Below are 21,395 nucleotides of genomic sequence, written 5' to 3'. Positions count from 1 at the left end.
TGCTGTGCCCAGCTCTGTCCATTTTTTTAACTGGATTGTTTATGTTTTTGTTGTTGAGTTATAGGAGTTCTTTATATAACCTGGATATTAACCCCTTATCAGATGTATGAATTGCAAATATTTTTCTCCCATTCTGTATGTTGCCTTTTTCATTCTGTTGATTGCGCAAGAAACTGTTTCTTGGTGACCACCTTGGAGCAGTTAAAAATTTTTCCTAATGGATATAGATACCCACTCTTCTCCTTATATTTCCATGAGCGTTTCCCCATATCACTGGATGCTCTTCAAAAACATAACTTTTGTGGCAGCATAATATTCCCTGTTACTGCCATCTCTTAGTTTATCTATCCATTTCTCTAATGTTGGATGTAATATTTCCCTGTTGCAAATGAAGCTGGGGTGAACATGCTTATACCTAAATCTTTTGGAGCACATCTCATTATCTCATTATTTTCTCAAAATTGATTCCTAGAAGTGGAATGGGCTGACTCAAATAGTTTTTAGTCATCATGTTAATTTTCCTTACAATGTGTGCCAATTTCTCACTAGCATTAGCAGTGGGCTGAAAGTACTCTTCTCTCCCTCCTTGCCAACATTGGGTATTATGCTTTTAAAAATAATCTGCTAGTTTGAGAAGTGAATGATGATAATGTATGTTTTTATTTTTATTTATTTATTTATTTTGCTATTCCCATCTAGGTTTTTATTTTGTTTATTTATATTTAGAAACAGAGTCTCACTCTGTCACCCCAGCTAGGCTAGAGTGCAGTAGCATGATCATGGCTCACTGCAACCTCAAACTCCTCGGCTCAAGTGACCTTCCTGCTTCAGCCTTTCGAGTAGCTGGAACTACAGGCACGTGCCACCACACCTGGCTAATTTTTCTATTTTTTGTAGAGATGGGATCTCTCTCTTGCTCAGGCTGATCTCAAACTCCTGACCTCAAGTGATCCTCCCGCCTCAGCCTCCCGAGTGCTTGAATTACAGGTGTGAGCCTTCTTGCCCAGCCAAATATATGTTTTTAAATAAGTGTGTTATGCGCTGCTATGCACCAGCCACTGTGCTAAGCATGGAGGGTGGAAATAAGTAAGACAAAACCCAGTCCTGGGACCTACGTTCTAGTCCTGGTTCTGTCAGGGGCTTTCATGACCTCCTTTTGTCGGTAAAATTTTAATATCACTGTTTTCTTCATCTCTCACCACTTAAGTGCCTTGCAGCTGGGAAATCATTTCACACTCACTCCTGGGGTAAATGCTCACAGCAACCCTGCAGGAGGCAAGTGGGGCAGTGAGGTCCAGAAAGGTGAGCTCACCTGCCCAGGGCTGCACAGCCAGTTAAGTGCCTGAGGAGGAAGCAATTAGCCGCCAACTCCTGTCTGGCTTTCATCAGAAAACATCAAAGATGTGAATTTAGAAGCCATTAGCTTGATTCTCAGCCCTTAGAGCCTCCCTCAGGTCCCAGGGTCCCATCATTCTGAAGCTGGGCACTCAGCCAAGTGACAACCACCAGGCACATCTCAGGTGCTTGGCCTCGGTCCAAGCCTGGCATCTTGCTGCTTCCTGAAAGAGACGCTGGGATGCCACCTCTGTGCATTCTAATAAATTATTCCCTTGCAGTCTTTTTACACAACCCCTTTTCAGCCCTCCTCCCCAAATGGTATTAAATCTCCAAGAAGACTAAACTCTCTTACCGGCATGACTCCTGACATTTACAATTATTGTTTCACTGGAGAACACCATGACCCCACCCAATAAACGAAGGAAAGACAGCCACCATTCATGGAGGACCTACTAAGTGCCACACATTGTCTCACACTATGTCTTATTTAATCCTCACAACCAACCTCAGCAGTAGCATTTCTAGCTCCATTTTTCAGATGAGGAAACTCAGTTCCAGCATCTCCAGTAGGCGTGGAGAGCACCAGTCTGGATTAGAGCTGATGTCTTTAGGAGAAAAACACAAAACAAACTCATGGACTATTTGTTGTGTTTAAGCATCTGGAAAAAATCACTGCTAAGTATTTACCTGATTTATTGGACATACAGTGAAATATTACCAATAGCTACAAAGAAAACTAATGAAAATGAAAGTAAATTGAGGCAATTATTAGCCTCAGAAAATACCAAAAGATGTGAAAGATATGAAATATAAATATGATAAAACATAAACATAAATACAGACGTTACTTGGCTCAGTAGATGATAATATCTGCAGTCATTAAAAGAAAAATATTATTTATTGACTTAATAATTAGAATAATGGTGAGTAGGGGTAGGGTGGGTTACCAGGGGAAGGGAAGTAAACTGGGGCTCAATAGATGATTCAGAGTTAGGCATCTTAGTTGGGGCCAGCTAACTACAGTAAAAAAAAGCCTCCACATCCCAATGGCTTAATGCAATAAAAGTTTATTTTCTTATCCAACTTGGATGATCCAGGTTGGTTGGTTTTCTGGCCACGCTTTAAGGGGTATCTTATTGATGTAGGTTCCTCCTATTTTGTAGCTCCTGGGGCCTCAGAGTCCTTTATTTTTTTTTATTTTTATTTTTATTTTTTTTTGAGACAGAGTCTCACTTTGTTGCCCGGGCTAGAGTGAGTGCCGTGGCATCAGCCTAGCTCACAGCAACCTCAGACTCCTGGGCTTAAGCGATCCTACTGCCTCAGCCTCCCGAGTAGCTGGGACTACAGGCATGCGCCACCATGCCCGGCTAATTTTTTTGTATATATATTTTTAGTTGGCCAGATAGTTTCTTTCTATTTTTAGTAGAGACGGGGTCTCACTCTTGCTCAGGCTGGTCTCGAACTCCTGACCTCGAGCGATCCACCCGCCTCGGCCTCCCAGAGCTAGGATTACAGGCGTGAGCCACCGCGCCCGGCCCAGAGTCCTTTAAAATCCTTCACTTTATTTGTTTATTTGTATTTTTTAGAGACAAGAGTCTCACTCTGTCACCCAGGCTGGAGTGCAGTGGCACAATCATAGCTCACTGCAGCCTCAAACCCCTGGCCTCAAGGAATCTTCTCACCTCAGCCTCCTGAGTAGCTGGGATTATAGGTAGGAGCCTCCACACCCAGCAAAATACTTCACTTTAAAGTAGAGAAAGTGTATACAATTGTATGGGAGGTTTTTATGGGCCAGGCCTGAGAATGGCACACATATTTAATTGGCCAGAACTTGGTCTGAACTGCAAGGAAGGCTGGGGAATGTAGTAGAGCTATGTGTCCAGGAGCAAGAAGAAGTTTTCCAGAGCAAGTAGCAATAGCTGCCACACCAGGCAAAACATAGGGGGGTGGGGTGGGGAAGAGAAGCCCTGGTATTCATTCATTCAACAAGCAATACATATTTATTGAGCACCTGCTATGGACCAAGCTTGGTTCTAGAAATGGAGGATATAACAGTGAACAAAGGGAGACTCTGATCTCATGGAGTTTCTATTTAGTGGGGAACAACAGGTGTGAGTTCCTATGGGGGATGGAACCTGGCTTTCTAGGCCAGTGTGGCTGGAATAGAGTTTTAATGATTCTGTAGGAAGCGCTAAGGACTTTGACTTTGATTCTAAGAGTGGTGGGACTCCATTAAAGGGTGCTAACCAGGGACTGGCATGATCTGTTTTATGTTTTTAAATCATTACTCTGGCCCTTGGGGAAAACGAATTGCAGGGCAGAGCTGGACAAAAGAACGGAAGCAGAGGGGCCAGATATTTCAGGGAGGCTAGAGATAGGCGTGGCCTGGCCTTGTCCGGTGCGGTGGCGCCGACAAGGGAGAAAGGTGGATAGACAGGAGAAATTTTGAGCGGTAGACTGAGGGACATGGGGACTGAATGGACGTGAGGGGTGAAGGCCAGGAAAGAGACAAGAATGACTCCCAAGTGTTTGGCCTGAGTCATGGGGTGGACCCTAAATGAGAGCTATCTCAGTAGCAGTTTGACACACAAGTCAGATAACGGATGTGAAATCGCTTTTAGAAAAGGCCAAACGGTGGCTGACGAAATCGCATTGCGCGACCAAGGCAGTGCGTTCCATTTTACAGATGGGAAACTGAGGCACGAGATCTCAGCGGGGGGAGTCAGGCCACAGCGCGCTCGGCTCTGACTCCTTCCGTGGATGAAAAGACCGAGGCGCGTGGGGCACCCATTAAGCGCCCACACCTGGCCGGGACCGCCCTGCCGGCCTTCCCTGTCCGCCGCCCCCGTCCCAATAAAGTTATTGAAATTGACACGGTTGCTAAGGAAGTGGGTCGCCGAGCCAGGTTACTAAGGAAGTGAGCGGCCTCCGTCTCTCCCCATCCGGGGCAACGGGGAATGGCTGAGCCCGGGGTTTGCCGCCCCCGCCGCCGCCGCCGCCGCCGTCGCCGTCGCCGCCGCCCGCTTTCGGCTGTGGCCGCAGGTGAGTCGGGAGGGGCCCGGGCGCCCCCGGCAGGGCAGATCCCTCTGGCCGCCTGGGATTTTCCCGGCCGTCCGCGCCGGCGTCGCCGCTGCCTGGCTTTGCAGCCCCGCGAGCTGGAGCATCCTCTGCCCTGCCTCCCGGGCATCCTCTGGCTGTCCCGGCGGCCTCGCCCCTCCTCCCCCGGGCGGGGTCGCAGCCCGACCCCCAGACACGACTGCCTGGGGTCGGAGTCCTCCTGGGGGGCCTGGGGCCATGGTCAGGGCCCCTGCTCCGGAGGGGGACACGGAAGCGAGAGCCTGAGGTCCAGACCTTGGCGCTGTCCCTGGCTTGCTGTGTGACCTTGGGCAAGTCCCTTCCCCTCTCTGGCCTCAGTTGACCTGTTTGTCCAATGGAGTCCTAATACTTGCTGCTCAGAGTAGTTAAGATGATGAGGTGTGTGCGTGAAAGCGCCTTAGATGGGAAGAGGGAGAATTCTTAGGAAACGCTAGCATAGGGGGGGCCAAGAGTCCAGTTTGAAGTCTGAGTGAGTTAGAGACTTGGCATCCCCACTTAGTAACTGTGTGGCTTTGGGCAAGTTAATCTCTTTGAACCTTCTTTTTTTTATATATAAAATGGGATAATGGGCCACCGTGGAAATCCAATGAGACTGGGTATGGCAAGTAGCTTGGCACATAGTAAGTGCTCAACAAGCTATATTGTTGAGGCATCTCTGGGGTAGGAGGGCAAGACTTCCAGGAGGAGATGACTTTGGGACAGGTAGGACTTGGGTGTGTAGAGCACCAATTGCTATGGATAGTTCTATCCCTGTGACATCCCTCCCACCCCCAGTTTTACTTCTCCATTCTGCTCAGAGCAAGGGTGGTGGTGGACTTCTGCACATAGCCCTAGTGGGTAAAACCTTGAGGTCCAGTCCTTGTAGATGGCTGGGATTATGGTTTTCTTCTCGACCCTTCCAGAAGAAAAAGGGCATCTTTATGTCCTTTGGGAAGTGCTTAAAGCAGTGGTAACTATTTACAAGTATATGATTCAGAAGCATTTTTCAGGTATGTTATTTCATTTACTTTTTACAAAGACTTTACCAGATAGCTGGTGGTGTCATCCCCATTTTGCAGATGAGGCAACTGAGGTTCAGAAAAGTGAAAGACTTGCCTAAGAATCTTATACCTGTTAAGTGATGGAGCTGGACATATTTCTAGGTAAATCCTGTATTTTATCCCCCATACCCTGCTGCCTCTGATTTTTCCTTTTTTTTTGAGACAGAGTCTCACTTTGTTGCCCAGGCTAGAGTGAGTGCCGTGGCATCAGCCTAGCTCACAGCAACCTCAGACTCCTGGGCTTAAGCGATCCTACTGCCTCAGCCTCCCGAGTAGCTGGGACTACAGGCATGAGCCACCATGCCCGGCTAATTTTTTTTTTTTTTTTGTATATATATTTTTAGTTGGCCAGATAATTTCTTTCTATTTTTGGTAGAGACGGGGTCTCACTCTTGCTCAGGCTGGTCTCGAACTCCTGACCTCGAGCGATCCACCCGCCTCGGCCTCCCAGAGCTAGGATTACAGGCGTGAGCCACCGCGCCCGGCCTGCCTCTGATTTTTCAACAGTAGCTGTCATAAGGCCACAAGGGTATTCTTTTGTTACTTCTGACTGCTATGGCTAGAGGCTTTCTTTCAGTGGCAAGGAAACAAGATCTCACATAAAGCTTCATTTAAATAGATACTGTCCAAAGTGTGGACCTGAAAAAAGACCTGGAATGTTTAAAAGGGGGCTTGTCTGTCCTTCGTGCCCTCCTCTTTAAAATGAGGGGTGTAGGCAGCTGGCTGGGTGGTTCATGCCTGTAATCCCTGCACTTTGGGAAATCAAGGCAGGAGGATCGCTTGAGCCCAGTAGTTCGAGGTTGCAGTGAGCTGTGAGTGAGCCACTGCATGCTAGTCTGGGTGACAGAGCGAGACCCTGCTAATCAATCACTCAATTAATCAATTAAAAATAAAAATGAAGGGAGTAGGCTAGATGATACTAAAGGCCCTTTCAGTGGTGTTGTGCAATTGTGGTTAAAAGCATGTAGTCAAGCTGCCTGGGTTAAAATCTTGGCTCTGCCACAATTTACTTCACCTTTTTGTGTTGCACTTTCCTCATGTATAGAATGGGGATAATAATGGTACTTAGGCCGGCTTGGTGGCTGACACCTGTAATCCTAGAACTCTGGGAGGCCGAGGCAGGGGGATTGCTTGAGCTCAGGAGTTCGAGACCAGCCTGAGCAAGAGCGAGACCCCCATCTCCACAAAAAATAGAAAAATTAGCCAGGCGTGATGGTACGAGCCGATAGTCCCAGCTACTTCGAGAGGGAGGGTGAGGCAAGAGAATCCCTTGAGCCCAGGAGTTTGAGGCTGCAGCCATTGCACTCTAGTCTGGGCAACAGAGTGAGACCTTGTCTCAAATGAATAAGTTAAAAGGGGCCGGGCGCAGTGGCTCATGCCTGTAATCCTAGCACTCTGGGAGGCCAAGGTGGGCGGATTGTTTGAGCTCAGGAGTTCGAGACCAGCCTGAGCAAGAGTGAGACCCCATCTCTACTAAAAATAGAAAGAAATTATATGGACAGCTAAAAATATATATAGAAAAAAATTAGCTGGGCATGGTGGCTCATGCCTGTAGTCCCAGCTACTTGGGAGGCTGAGGCAGGAGGATTGCTTGAGCCCAGGAGTTTGAGGTTGCTGTGAGCTAGGCTGACGCCATGGCACTCTAGCCCGGGCAACAGAGGGATACTCTGTCTCAAAAAAAAAAAAAAAGTTAAAAGGATGTGATAATACCAGGTCTCTCAACTTCACAGGATCATTACAAGCATGAAACAGTAGCCATCAAAACATTATGTAAATGTTGGTATTATTATAGCATTGCCCCAGGAACCTGTAATCCTTTGCCACAGTGGGTTGCAAAGAAAAGTGAAAGATGATTACAGGATGCCAGTTTTGGTAGCTCGACACCCAGTTCGGGAAATATGTGTTAAATCCCTCTATGCCAGTCACATGGAGGATGTAGAGCTCAATCTCATCTCCATATCCTTCAAGAAACCTGAGCTTAATTTGCATATTACTAGCACTTGACGTGTTATGACTTGTTTAAATGAATTTATATGTTGCATTTGCCCCTGGTACATAAAGCCTCTGATGCAAATCTTTTCTATTGTATCCCTAGACTTGTTTTAGGTGCCTGGATTAGAAGCCTCACGTGGCCCCTTAAGCCTTTTCATTCATTAATTTATGAGTCCCGAGAAAGAGGGTGGTTAACAATACAATACTATCTGTTTAGTGCATAATGGTTTACAAAAATGCTTACACCTGCCTTTACTCATTTGTTCTCATCAATAACCCTTTGAGGAAGGTCAGGTGCAGATTAAGATCCCTATTTTATAGTCAAGGAACCTGAGGGAGGAGAAGCCATGCTGCTAGTAAGTAGCCCATTTCCCATTGGAATCCAGGTCTTCTGACTCCAAGTTCAATGCTCTTGCCACTGTGCTCTCTTGGTTTTGTTTATTCAACATTTGCTGAGCATCTGGTATGTATCAGTTCTGTTCCAGCTTGGAAATATGATGGTAGAAAGGTCCTTGCTCTCATGCAGCTTACATTCCAGTAGTAGCAAACAGAAAAATAAATCAGTAAATGAACAAGGTAATTTGGATAGAAATAAGTGATGTGAAGACAATAAAACAGTGATGTCACAGAGAGTAACTTCCCCAGAGGATTGGGGATGCTGCTGCTTTAATTGGATGGTCAGAAAAGGCCTCTCTAAAGCAGTGACATTTTTGCTGAGATTTGCTCCCAGGGAGGGACCAGCCATTTGAAGATGTGTCAGAAGGAAGAGCATAGGGAAAAGCTCTGATGTGGGAACAAGCTTGGTAAGTTCCGGGAACTGCAAGAAGGCTTAGGATGGCTGGGGCAGGTGAGTCAGAGGGAGTGGAGAGGTGGGTGGATATAGGGGGGTCTCGGATCGTATAGGGCCTTGTAGGCTGGAGTAAGGAGTTGGAATTTTGTTCCAAAAGCAGTAGGAACCATTGACGGCTGTGAAAAGGGGACTGACATGATCTATTTTTTGTTTTTTAGAAAAATCACTCTGGCCTCTGTGTGGGCAGTGAATTTTAGAGGGCGTAGGAGTGGCAGCCAGGAGACTAGGTTGGAGCTTAGGTGAGAGATAATGGTGGCCTTCTAGGGTGGTGGCAGTGGAGATAGTAAGAAAGGATGGATTGGGGATGTGTTTTGGAGGTAGAACAAGCAGGATGGTGTAGGGGGCGGCGGTGAGGGAGTGGGAGGAATTAAGGATGACTCCTGGGTTTTGGCCCGAGCCGTTAGGTAGACGTTGGAGGTGCCATCTGCCTCTGAAGTGATGAGGGGACTTCTTGGTAAGGGCCCCTGTGAGGAAGAGCTAGCTATAGTTCACTTTGAACCCCTTAGAGGAGAGACACAAGGTATGAACATCATACTTTATAATCTGTGAGGAGGAAATCGCAGATAATGTGGAAGGAAGCTAGCCAGGTACACCTGATTAAAGCATCTACCTTAGACCAACAAAACAAAACAAACAAACAAATAAAACCACACTGCTTTTCCCACAGGCTGACTGTTTGCCAGCTTGTGGAGCAGCAGGTGTGGGCCTTGTCAGGGCAGTGCCCATCTGTCTTGTGCTGTTGGCATCGCTGTTGTGACTCAGGATCTTGGCTGATGGAGGCTGAAGGAGGCTGGCCAGCTCTGGGAGAGGAAGTAGACACACTAGCGAAGCTCGCTCTCAATGCCTCAAATGGCCACCCTCTCCCTGCCAAAGTAGTTCTTTCCTGGCCACCGAAGGACAGTTGTAAAGTTTCAGAGCTTTTGATTTGGGAATCCCTTGAAAATCTGTTGTGTTCTGCCAGAATTCCTAGAGGATTCTTGAATGGAGTATCTCTTCTGAGCAAGGGAATTCAAGCCTCGTTTTTATATATTGCAATAATTACACTTGTAAACTTGGGCATTACAATGTTATAAATTCAACATTGTGAATAGTAAGACTGATAGCCTTGCCACTACCACTTGTATAACTTTGTTTGCAGTTTAGAATACTCTTTCCTGTGCGTTCTCATTTACTAATTTGCAGTCAGTTGAGATCATGTGGAATATGTATTCCCAGTTTACAGATGAAGACATTGAGTTGCAGAGAGTTTGCTTGTTTTGTCGGTGATATTAAGCAGCTGCTAGGAGCTGGGTTAGGCAGATTCGTGCTGCTCAAAGCGTGCATGACAGAGGTACCTGTGTACCTGGGAGCTTGGTAGAAATGCAAAACCTAGGCCTAGATCTAATAAACCAGAGTGTGCGTTATACCAGAATCCCTGGGTGTTTCCTGTGCACAGTAAAGTTTGAGACGTACTCATCTGGGTAATCAGGAGCAATACTAGGACACGCCAATGGTCATGACAATGAAAGTAATAATAATAGCTAACATTTATTGAGCCAAGCACTGTTCTAAGCACCTTACAGATGTTTCATTTAGACATCACAGCAACCCTGTAACACAGGTTTCCAGAAGAGGAAAGTAGAGACATAAAAAGTCAGATAACTTCCCTACATCTGCTGACTCCAAGTCTGTTGCTGTTTCTACCACTCACTTGTTCATCTGTTTTTCAGGTGTGCAGTGACCACATCCCTGGTGTTTTGTCAAAAGCCTTTCTCTTCCATACCTGGGTAACTAATTAAAACAAAAAAAGTTTTATTGAGACAGAGTCTTGCCCTGTCGCCCAGGCTAGAGTGCAGTAGCGTCAACATAGGTCACTGGGACTACAGGCATGAGACACGTGGCCTGGCTAAATTTTCTATTTTTTATAGAGAGGGGTCTTGCTCTTGTCTAGGCTGGTCTCAACTCCTGGCCTCAAGCAATTCTTCCCAAAGTGCTAGGATTGCAGGTGTGAGCCACCAAAGCCTTTAGCTATTTTAGCATATTGATGGGTGTCAAACAGATATCGAATTTGATAAGATAGGCCACCTCTTACACTTTAGTGGTCTAATTCGAAGGCTTGAAACAGCTGAAGCTGGTAGGAACTGTGAGTTTGTATTCTGAGTCATTTAGCCCTAAACTGTTTCTTGATTCTGGTGATAATATCTACACTGGGTGAGAAGAGGGTGGCTAAAGTCCTATGTAACACCTGCTGACTAATTTTAAAAGATTCAGTCTCATAAAGCCTTAGTTTTCCCTCTCTGCCCTATGGGCTCATTTTTTCCCTTTCAACAGCTTCTATCTCTCCAGACTCTTAGAAAGATTTCATGGTCAAGGCCTATGCCATCACAGGAAATTCCGTGGGGGAAAGGCAGTGGGACCTGGGTGTGACTTGCAGCAAGTAACTCAACCGCTCAGCCCCTCTCTCCCCCCTTTCTTAGACTTGGGACAGTTTTTTCAAGGCCCTTCAAGCCCTGCCCAAAAGACTGAGCCTTGAGTTGGGTGATGTTTTCTCCTTCCGTGGTGACTTCATGCTGGGCTTTCACCCAGACCTTCTGGTGGGGCTTTTAACATGTATTTCTTGGCAGTCGGAGAGCATTACAATCAGCCCATCTTATCAGCATCATACATCTGCACTGCACTTGGGATGTTCTTGTTTAAGGCTCAGTTAATCATGGTGACACATTGTGTCTCCTCACTTTGTCACATTGATTGCGGGCATTGAGCTCTTCACACACAGGCAGATCTATCTTTAGTATGCTGACTTATTTAAATCATAATTTGCATTACAGAGGGAACCAGTGATAATCATGGTGGGTGTGGTTTTATTTTTAAAGTTTTTGGCAAGATATTTGCAGCACTTGCATTTTGTCATACTTGAACATAGTGTATAAATGGAAGTGGGTCCAAGTGAAATAGAAATTGCCATAGATTATTGGGAGCTTGGGACTTAACATGCTGTTACCCACTCTGGGGTCTTTCATGTCACCTTCAGCAGTGGTTTCAGGAAGGGCTTGCTTGGGCTTTTGTGTGTGACATAAATTAGACAGAAACTAAAAGCTTACAGCACAATCTCTGGCAGCTTAGTGGACTGCGGTAATCATTACTTTATAATACATTTCGAGAACCTAAGCAAAAATTCTAGCTGGTAAATCATGAAAGATTCCATCCAGGTAAGATAAAATATCAGCTCAAGTTACTTAAAGATAACCACAAGAAGACAGTCCTTGGTGGAAATAGTTACTGGTTTTGCAAGATCTGCAATAATAAATTAAGTTGTAGCCTAAGAAATGTATGCAATGTTTTTCCTTCTTTGGTTGTCCAATTGTCAGCTTTTTAAAATCTATTTATTTACTTAGAGAAAGGGTCTTGCTCTGTACCCTGGGCTCTAGTGAGGTGGTGCAATCATAGTTTACTGCAGCTTCAAACTCCTGGGTTCAAGTGATCCTCCCACCTCAGCCTCCCAAGTAGCTGGAACTACAGGTGTGCACCACCATGCTCAGCTCACTTTTTTTTTGGCAGAGGTGAGGTCTCACTTTGTTGCCTAGGCTGGTCTCAATTGAATGCCTGTCCTCAAGCGATCCTTTTGCCTCAGCCTCCCTAAGTGCTGGGATTACGGAAATGAGCCACTGCACCCAGCCTGCTGCTGCTGCTGCTTTTTTTTTTTAAAAATAGAATTTTTTTTCCTGATTATACAAATAATAAATTTCCCACTGAGGAAAACCCTGAAAAGATTAAAGTAAATAGGATTCACCTTCAGTCCCACCACCCAGAAATAACCACCGTTTAACATTTTTCTGTCCATATGCACATATTCCTAGATACATTTTATCTTATAGATGTGCAGTTCTTACCTATTTCTCCATTGTCAGTTAGGCTATTTTCAGTATTTAAATGTTATGAATAATGCTAAAGAGAACATCTTAATGATTATCTTTGTGTAAACCTTTGTCTGCATTGGTGATCTCTTTAAACTAGATACTTTAATTGTTAAAACTTTTTAATTATAAAGGCAGCCCCCTTAAATTTTAACAAGATAGTGTTTATGCTGAAAAGACAGACATTATTATAATTTTTTTGGGGGGGGATTTATCTATGATGGTATCCAAACTCAGTTTTTAGCTTACTTGTCCATTCGCAGATATATTTTTAGATAGATGTATTCAAAGTCTATCTCCCATTTTGTATTTGGAAATGTTCACTTAACATTGTTTCATAACCATTTTCCCATGTGTTGATAACTACTAAACTTTCCCTAGCATTGGGCATTTAAGTTGTTTCCACCTTTTTATAATCACATATCATGCTGTTGTAGGGAACATCTGGTTCTCTCTCAGCCTCGTAAGAGAACAATTCTAAATAAGTGGTTTGTGAAAAATTAGAACTTTAAAAAATTCTAAAGAACCTGTACATTTCCCTTCTTAGGATCCTCTAAAAGTATCTTTAAAAAAAACAGCTTTATTAAATATAATTCACATGCCATAAAGTATTCTCCTTAATCCATTTCTCTTGAGACAAGGTCTTGCTCTGTTGCCCTGGCTAGAGTGCAGTGGCATCATCATAGCTCACAGCAACCTCAAACTCCTGGGCTCAAGCGATCGGATCCCCTGCCTCAGTCTCCCAAGTAGCTGAGACTATAGGAGCGTGCCACCATGCTTAGCTAATTTTTCTATTTTTTAGTATAGATGGGGTCTCACTCTTGCTCAGGCTGGTCTTAAACTCCTGACCTCAATTGATCCTCCCACCTCAGCCTCCCAGAGTGCTAGGATTGCAGGTGTGAGCCACCGCGCCTGGCCCAGGGATCTTGATTAAACACAATTCTGGTTTGAAGGGTCTGTGTGGGGCCTTATATTCTGCAGAGCTGAACCAGGTGGAACAGGAGGGGACTTTAGGTGACACACACAACATCTGGAATTATGTTGAATGCCATGGGGAGAGCTATTCTCTTTTAAACTCACTTTTGGTTCTTCTGACTATGTCAAGGAGGATACTATATTTGTTTGGTGCCAGTCTATTTCTTAACACTTGCTAAGCAATAGAGATCAAATCAAACCCTTTCAAACCAATAGAAATCAAATCTCAGGCCTTAGATAAGCTATAGTATCTAGCTAGAATTTAATAACATTGTTGTGTGTCCTTATATTTGTTTTCACAGTTATCTTCCATTTATAACACATCATACTAATTTTCTATTCATGGTAATGACATAAAGATTCTTTTTAAAATAAATTTATGTTAAAAGAAAGTAGATTTAGGCATGGCATGGGGGCTCATAGCTGTGATCTCAGTGCTTTGGGAGGCTGAGGTGGGAGGATTGCTTGAGGCCAGGAGTTCAAGACCAGCCTGGGCAATATAGCAAGACCCTGTCTTTACAAAAAAATAAAAAAATAGACACATGATGTCTCTGAAAAGAAAGAAAGAAAGATTTAAAGAAAAATCTTAAGTAAATAATAGTACAGATGGTGCTGTTATTGCGAAGGGACAATCAGATGACTGACATTTAGGACATGTTGGTGTGGAAAAAAGGCCATGGACTTTGGAGCCAAGACGACCTGGTTTTTGCTTGCTTTGCCGCTTATTTACTCAGTGTGCTGTGTTACTTCCTTGTCCAGGTCTCAGGTTTTTTTCTTCTATAAATTGGATCAGAGCAGAAGGCACCTCTTGTGGGCCAGTCACTTGATGCTTATCCTCATCTACTCCTTACATAGCCCCAAGGAGCAGGGCATTGGTGGTATTCCTGTTTTACAGATGAGGAAATAGGCTCATAGAGGTAAGGAACTTGTGCAGAGTGCCAGAACTAGGAGTGGTAGAGCTGGGCTTCAACCTCAGGTATATCTGAGTCTCCTTTTTGCTATTTAGGCCACTTTTAAACGCAGCTTTTGCTATGGCTCTCTACCCAGCTGAATGGCAATTTGATTAAAATGAAAAGCCATTGAGCACACCCCTTTTCACTGCAGGGTTATTCACAATAGTCAAGAGGTGGAAGCAGCCCAAATATCCATTGACAGATAAATGCATAGAGAAAATGTGGTACATACATACAATGGAGTATAGTTCAGCCTTAAAAAAAAAAAAAAAAAGAAGTTCTGATACATACTCCAGTATTGATGAACCTTGAGGACATTATGCTGAATGAAATAAGCCAGTTGCAAAAGCCACAAATAATAATAAATAAACCATATGCAAATACTGTGATTCCACTTATATGAAGTATCGGTAGTAGTCACAACATGGAAGCATGGTTACCAGAGGCTGGGGAAAGGGGAAAATGAGGAGTTGTTCAATGGGTATAAACTTTCAGTTTTTCACAGGAGTTCCACGTGTGAAAAAAGAAAAAAATAAAAGTTTCAGTTTTACAAAAAGTTCCAGAGATGTTATAAAACAATGTGAATATACTTAACACTCCTCAACTGCACACTTAAAAATGATGAAAAGGGTAAATTTTATACTATATTGGGGTATTCTTTTTACCATAATTTAAAAAAAAATTGTAATGAAAAGCTGTTGGTCAGAGGGTAATTTTTTTTTGTCATTTTGGGAAATCCCAAGCATACATAAAGGTTGAATAGTGCTAATGAATCATGAACCCATTAACCCAGCTCCAGCAGTTATCAGCACATAGCAATCCTGTGTCACCTGTAACCTTCCATCCACCCCCACCCCTGATTATTTTTAAAGAAATCCCAGACAGCATATAATTATCTGAAAATACTTTTGTTTATTCTCTAAAAGATAAGAACGTTCTTTTAAAAATAATACCACTTTTATACCTAAAAAAGTCACAGTAATTCCTTAAATCATCTCATATCCATTGTTCTAAATTTTGATTGTCTTGTACATTTTTTCCTTTATTAATATTTTTGAGAGTAAAGTTGTAGATTTTTTCACAATTGGTTTGTTTGAATCAAAATCCAAAAAAAGGGACCCAAACAAGAGCCACATGTTACATTTGGTTGATTAAGGCTCTTAGGGTGTAAATTTTTAGCAGAGAAACAACTTCATTTCTTTGTTAGATTAGTACCTCGAACAAGAAGTTCCTGGCAGAAAGGCTCTTCCAGCTTCCTAGCTTAGTGGTGGTTTAGGAGCATGGCTCTGTATGTCGGGGTCGTGTGGGAAATGGAGTACACTGATGGTGGAGGATAAATGGTATAGCCTGGGGAAGGGGGCAAGATGGTGCCTTCTGTCAAAAAGGAGCGTGCTTAGCATTCCCACCTCTGGGAATGGATCCTACCAGTTACACCCACCTGTCCTAAAGGTATATAAATTTCGGGATAATCGTTGCAGTGTTTGCAGTAGTGAAAGACCCGAAACAATTAGAAGGTCCCACAGCGGGGGTCTGATCAAATACATTATAAGACAACCATACTGTGGCATTTCAGTAGCTATTTAATAAAAGAATGAGAAAGGGAGGGAGTTCTCCAAGATCTATAAAGTAGGAAGTACAGTGGTGTATGGCAGCAGTCCCCAACCTTTTTGGCACGAGAGACCGATTTCATGGAAGACAATTTTTCCACGGAAGGGGGTGGGGCTGGAGCTCAGGCGGTGATGTGAGCGCTGGGGCGCGGCTGTAAATACAGATGGCGCTCGCTGGCCGCCACTCACTCCTGCTGTGCGCGGCCCCCAGACTCCTAAGTTTCCTGGAAGACAATTTTTCCGCAGAAGTGCGGGGCGGGGGATGAGGGGCAGCAGAGCTCCGCGGCCCGGTCTCTAACAGGCCACGGACCGCTACCAGTCCGCAGCCCAGGGGTTGGGGACCGCAGGTGTGTAAGTATACTGCTAATTGAGTTAAAAAGATTTAAAAAAAAAAAAAAAAGAGGGGGAAGCAATGCAGATACATTAATGGTTGCATGTGCATCAGGTATCTCCCCAAGGGTACGGGAAAGATTTACTTGTTCATTGTATACTCCTCTGTACAGCTTGAACTGTTTAATCTGTATATATTGATATATACACATGTATGCACATATGTGTAAATGTGTGTTTTAAAAATATGGTTTATATATGGTTTTAAAATAAGATAAACTTGGTTTTGAATCCTGACTCTTCACTTGATTGTTGTGTGAACTTGGGAAAGTTAATATCCCTGAGCCTCCCTTTTTTTTTCTTTTTTGAGACAGGGTCTCACTCTGTCACCCTGGCTAGAGTGCAGTGTCCTCATCTTAGCTCACTGCAACCTTCAACTCCTATGCTCAAGCGATCCTCCTGCCTCAGCCTTCTCAGTAGCTGGGACTACAGGGGCAAACACCACCACACCCAGCTAATTTTTCTATTTTTTGTAGAGACAGGGTCTTGCTCTTGCTCAGGCTGGTCTCAAACTCCTGAGCTCAAGCAATCCTCCCACCTCAGGCTCCCAGAGTGCTAGGATCACAGGCATGAGCCACTGCGCCTGGCCCCATCCTTATTTTTAAAATGGGCTAATGCCTTCCTTCCACATAAGGTGATTTTGAGGATTAAAAGAGGATACACATAAGCTTTTGATATACTGTGAGTTGTGACTATTGAATACAGTAAAGCCCCAGACCCACAGTGATTCTGAATGGGAGATGTTCTATAGACTTGAATATATTTTTGTGAATGTTTCACAATTGAATACAAAAAAGAGTTTCTTTCCCTCTTCCCACCCTAAATAAATGCTTTGTTTGCCTGTTCACATCATCAAATGACAGGGATCGTATGGCACCCATTTGAATTCAGGGCAGGCATTTATTGTTCCTGGTACTTGTCTGTGACCTTTTTAGGTTTCTTTCTGGAGAACTAGCTTGTGTTCTTAAGACACTTAAGTTAAAATCAAGGTGCTAGACCTTCCCCACCCCAAAGAAAAAATTGCTTTATTGCATCCCCCACCTTAATTATAAAAAACAAAATACATGCACCTGTCAGAAAGTCCAAGGAAGGCTGGGTGTGTTAGCTCATGCCTGTAATCCTAGCACTTTGGGAGGCTGAGGTGGGAGGATACTTGAGGCAAGGAGTTTGAGACCAGTCTGGGGAACAGCCAGACACCATCTCTACAAAAAAAAAAAAGTCCAAAGAAAGCAAAAAATATCACCTGCAAGCTCACCACCCGGAGATCAATATTGCTTGCATTTCCTGAGTATTATGTACCTTGCACCAGGCTAAGCATTTAACATTTATTAGCTCATTTAATGCTTAAAACAGTTCTTTAAAGGAAGTGTTGGTATTAACCCCATTTTATAAAATTATGTGACTTTCTCAAGACTTTATAGCTAGGCTGGGCACAGTGGCTCATGCCTGTAATTACAGCATTTTGGGAGGCCAGGGGGGGAGGATCACTTGAGGTCAGGAGTTCCAGACCAGCCTGGGCAACAATGTGAGACCCCCATCTCTACAAAAAAAAAAAAAATTAGCAAGGCTTGGTGGCACATGCCTGTAGTCCTAGCTCCTCAGGAGGCTGAGGCAAGACAAGGTTTCAGCCTAGGTGACAGAGTGAGACCCTCTTTCTAAAAAACAACTGAAAGTTAACAGCAACAAAAAAAGATTTTATAGGTAGAAAGTGGCAGAGCAGAATTCAAACCTAGACTTTTTAAACACTAAAACTCATACTTTTAACAAAATGACTTTACACAGTGTCCCCAAAATAGCTGTCTGCACATGTACATGTATACACACAAACATTAATTGCATCATAGTAATTCTTTTGTTTAGTAGCCTGCTTTTCCACTCAGCAATATATCATGAATATCTTCCCATATCTAAATACCTAGAGGTTTATTGACATTTTTAATGACTCCATAGTTTCCCATTGTATAGATGTGCCATAATCTAACCAATCTATTATTGGTGAGTATTTAAGTGTTCAGAGATGGTGCTATGATCAACATAAATATGTACATACATCTTTGCACATGTATTCACTTACTCAATTATGTCCTTAAAGTAATTGTAAGAGGCCAGTGTGGTGGCTCACGCCTGTAATCCTAACACTTTGGGAGACTGAGGCAGGAGGATTGCCTGAGGCCAGGATTTCAAGACCAGCCTGGGCAACAGCAAGACCCCTCCTCTACAAAAAATGGGGAAAAAAAAAAAAACCTTAGCTGGGCATGGTGGCACACACCTATAGTCCCAGCTACTCCAGAGGCTGAAGCAGTAGGATCACTGGGACCCAGGAGTTTGAGGTTGCAGTGAGCTGTGATGACTCCACTGCACTCCAGCCCTGGCAAAAGAGTGAGACCCTGTCTCAAAAAAAAAAAAAAAAAAAAAAATCCAAGACATGGAATTTCTATTTCAAGGGAGTATTCACATTTAGTTTTGGTATTGATTGCCCAGCTGCCCTCAAATAAGTTGTACCAATTTGAGATGCCATGGCTCTTATACATCCTGTAAAGCTGGGGTCCCCAACTACCAGGCTGTGGACCAGTACTGGTCCTTGGCCTGTTAGGAACCGGATCGCACAGCAGGAGGTGAGGGGCGGGCAAGCAAGTGAAGCTTCATCTGAATTTACAGCCACTCCCCGTCGCTGGCATCATCACATAGCTCTGCCTCCTGTCAGATGAGCAGCTGTATTAGATTCTGCTAGGCGGGGAACTGTGCATGCGAGGGATCTAGGTTACGTGCTTCTTATGAGGATCCAATGCCTGATGATCTGAGGTGGAGCTGAGGCAGTGATGCTAGCTCTGGGGAGCGACTGCAAATACAGATTATCATTAGCAGTGAGATTTGACTGCACAATAAATGTAGTGTGCTTGAATCATCCTGAAACCATCCCCCTCCCTGGCCCGTGGAAAAATTGTCTTCCATGAAACCGGTCCCTGGTGCCAAAAACGTTGGGGACTGCTGCTGTAAGGGATATTTTGAAACTTTTTGGACAGCTCAGACAATTATTTGGCTTACAGAAAAGATGACCTTATGTTTATAAACAGTCCCTTTAACAACAGAATATATTTTATTAGTCTTATTATTTTGACATCTTTGCTCTTAATGTCTTTGAGAGCTGTTGTGACATGACTTGCTCTATTATTAGAAAGTTAAAAATTCCCTTTCAGTGGACCTCGTATGAGCTCTTTTATGAAGCTTCATCATAAATTTGGGATAAGTAGTTTTACTCCTAGATCTCATTCATCAATTAAAATTTTTTTATTACTTTATATTCATGGTGGTGAGCAAAAATGAGTAGATGAAATGGGAAAAGTGAGTTTTAATGCTTGGATATTAGTTTACTTAACTTCACAAAACTTTTCCACCTCTTTTTTTTCCCCCTTAATTTTATTTTTTTGACTAGGTAATATATTCACATGGCTCAAAACTCGAGAGATATAAAAGGGTATGCAATGAAAAGTCTCCCTCCTACTCTTGGCCCTTATCCACCCAGCTCTTTTAGGGAAAGCCAGTGTTGTTATCTGGCAATCGTTGTTATTTGGCTCTTGCATATCCCTGCAAATATATTTTATGCACATATAAGTAAATGTAGAAATAGTCCCTCAACACAAACATGTCCTTTTGAAAGTTCTGCAGGGCAGTGGTGTTATTTTTCAACTGCAGATGGATAATCTTGTTTTGAAAAGTGTGTAACTCTCATTATAATAACTGGCCTTTATAGGAACCCAAGACCCAGAATTGGACTGGCTCTCTTGGTGTGGTTCAGAGATTACAAACAAGGAGATCTGGTACTTCAAAAACAATTTGAAACAATCGTGAAAGAGAGTAGTGTTGATGGTGATGAGGTTGGATACAGAGTAAAAACAGCTGCTTCCCCTGAGAGACTCCTGGGCAGGGAATTGGTTTAGGCTGGTTAATAGGGAGTCGCTTTTATCTTCTTGCTCAAGTGTTGCAGTGCTTTTCTGATGGCTCATGTGATCTACGGTTCAGGCTGCGTTTCAGATGCTGAGTCCTTGCACTCTGGGCCATGCAGTTGGCAGGTGGTTGCCTGGTGTGATCTTAGAGGACATTGCTTTGGAATGCATTGATTAGAGATGCATTAGTATGCAAGCTGTGTGCCCGCAGATCACTTCTCCTCTCAGGGTTATTCCTGGGGAATTTCCAGACCTTTATTTTTTCCCATTTGGAGATACCACATGCTCAGTAAAGAGAATTTGGAAAATACAGAAATGTTGAAAGAGCAGGGGAAATCACCTATACCCAAAGTGGACCACTTTTGATGTTTTGATGTGTCTTTATTTTATATATTTGTGATTGTATGCAATCATTCAATTTTTGCGAATTGCTTTTTCATTTATGATAAGCATTTTCCATGTCATTACAGAGCCTTGGTAAATGTCATTTAAAAAGATGGACTAGAATGGTAGGCCTCTCTTAATCAGATCATATATACATGAATTTGGTCCTAGACAAGAGATGCCTACAGGAGCCAGACAGGAAGTATAAATGAGCAAAGCATGCTGGGTGTGAGACAGGAGGGAGTGGGGTTGGGGAGGACTGGAGAGCCCAGGCCCAGCAGATGGACTAAGTCCCCATTGGTGCCACTTGGGGCTCAGATCAAGGGCTGTCAGATATTCCCATTCTTCCAGAAAAGCAGGAAAAAAAAATTTTTTTTTAAGTGTGAAATTAGTTGTTGCTGTTTTTTTAAACTAAAAGAAATTCAGAGGATAATATAGGAAATAGCCAGAATCGGCAGTTAACATTTTCTCCTGTGTGCTTCAGACCCTTTCCCCCCATATTTGTTTTTTAAGAGCAATATTAAAATATTACAGATTAGCTGGATGTGGTGGTGTGTACCAGCTACTCAGGAGGCTGAGGCAGGAGGATTGCTTAAGCCCAGAAGTTTGAGGTTGCAGTGAGCTATGATGACACCACTGCACTCTAGCCAGGGTGACAGAGTGAGACTCTGTCTCAAAAAAAAAAAAAAAAAAAATTTACAGATAATGTTGAAATATCCTTCCCATTACTAGTCCCATTTTCCACACTTTCTACTACCCAGTTTGGCAGCCACTATCGTAAATTGTTGTATATCCTTCTCTCTTATTTTTTTATACTTATACATACATATGAGCACCACATTGTTTTGTAAGTTTCTAATCATAATTATCACTCTGCAGCTTGGTTTTTCACTCAACCTGTAGATATTTATCCATGTTAATATATGTAACTCT

General features: G+C 43.4%; 1 protein-coding gene across 2 annotated transcripts in view; it reads left to right on the top strand.

The window, feature by feature from the left end:
* The first annotated feature begins 4,254 nt into the window (after window positions 1–4,254).
* Window positions 4,255–21,395, top strand: part of KIF3B (kinesin family member 3B) — a 40,704-nt gene continuing 23,563 nt past the window's right edge. Inside the window, exon 1 of one of the 2 annotated variants that reach the window (XM_045529462.1) lies at window positions 4,255–4,380. The gene's annotated coding sequence lies outside the window, so the exon portion shown is untranslated. Of the gene's footprint in view, window positions 4,381–10,062; window positions 10,083–21,395 lie in introns of those variants that run through there. The other variant, XM_045529463.1, reaches the window with a different exon arrangement.

The sequence above is a fragment of the Lemur catta genome, chromosome 17 (assembly GCF_020740605.2).
Source record: "Lemur catta isolate mLemCat1 chromosome 17, mLemCat1.pri, whole genome shotgun sequence".
Taxonomy (NCBI): domain Eukaryota; kingdom Metazoa; phylum Chordata; class Mammalia; order Primates; family Lemuridae; genus Lemur; species Lemur catta.
The sequence above is the reverse complement of the archived record's forward strand: the minus strand, read 5'-3'. Positions and strand labels throughout refer to the sequence as shown.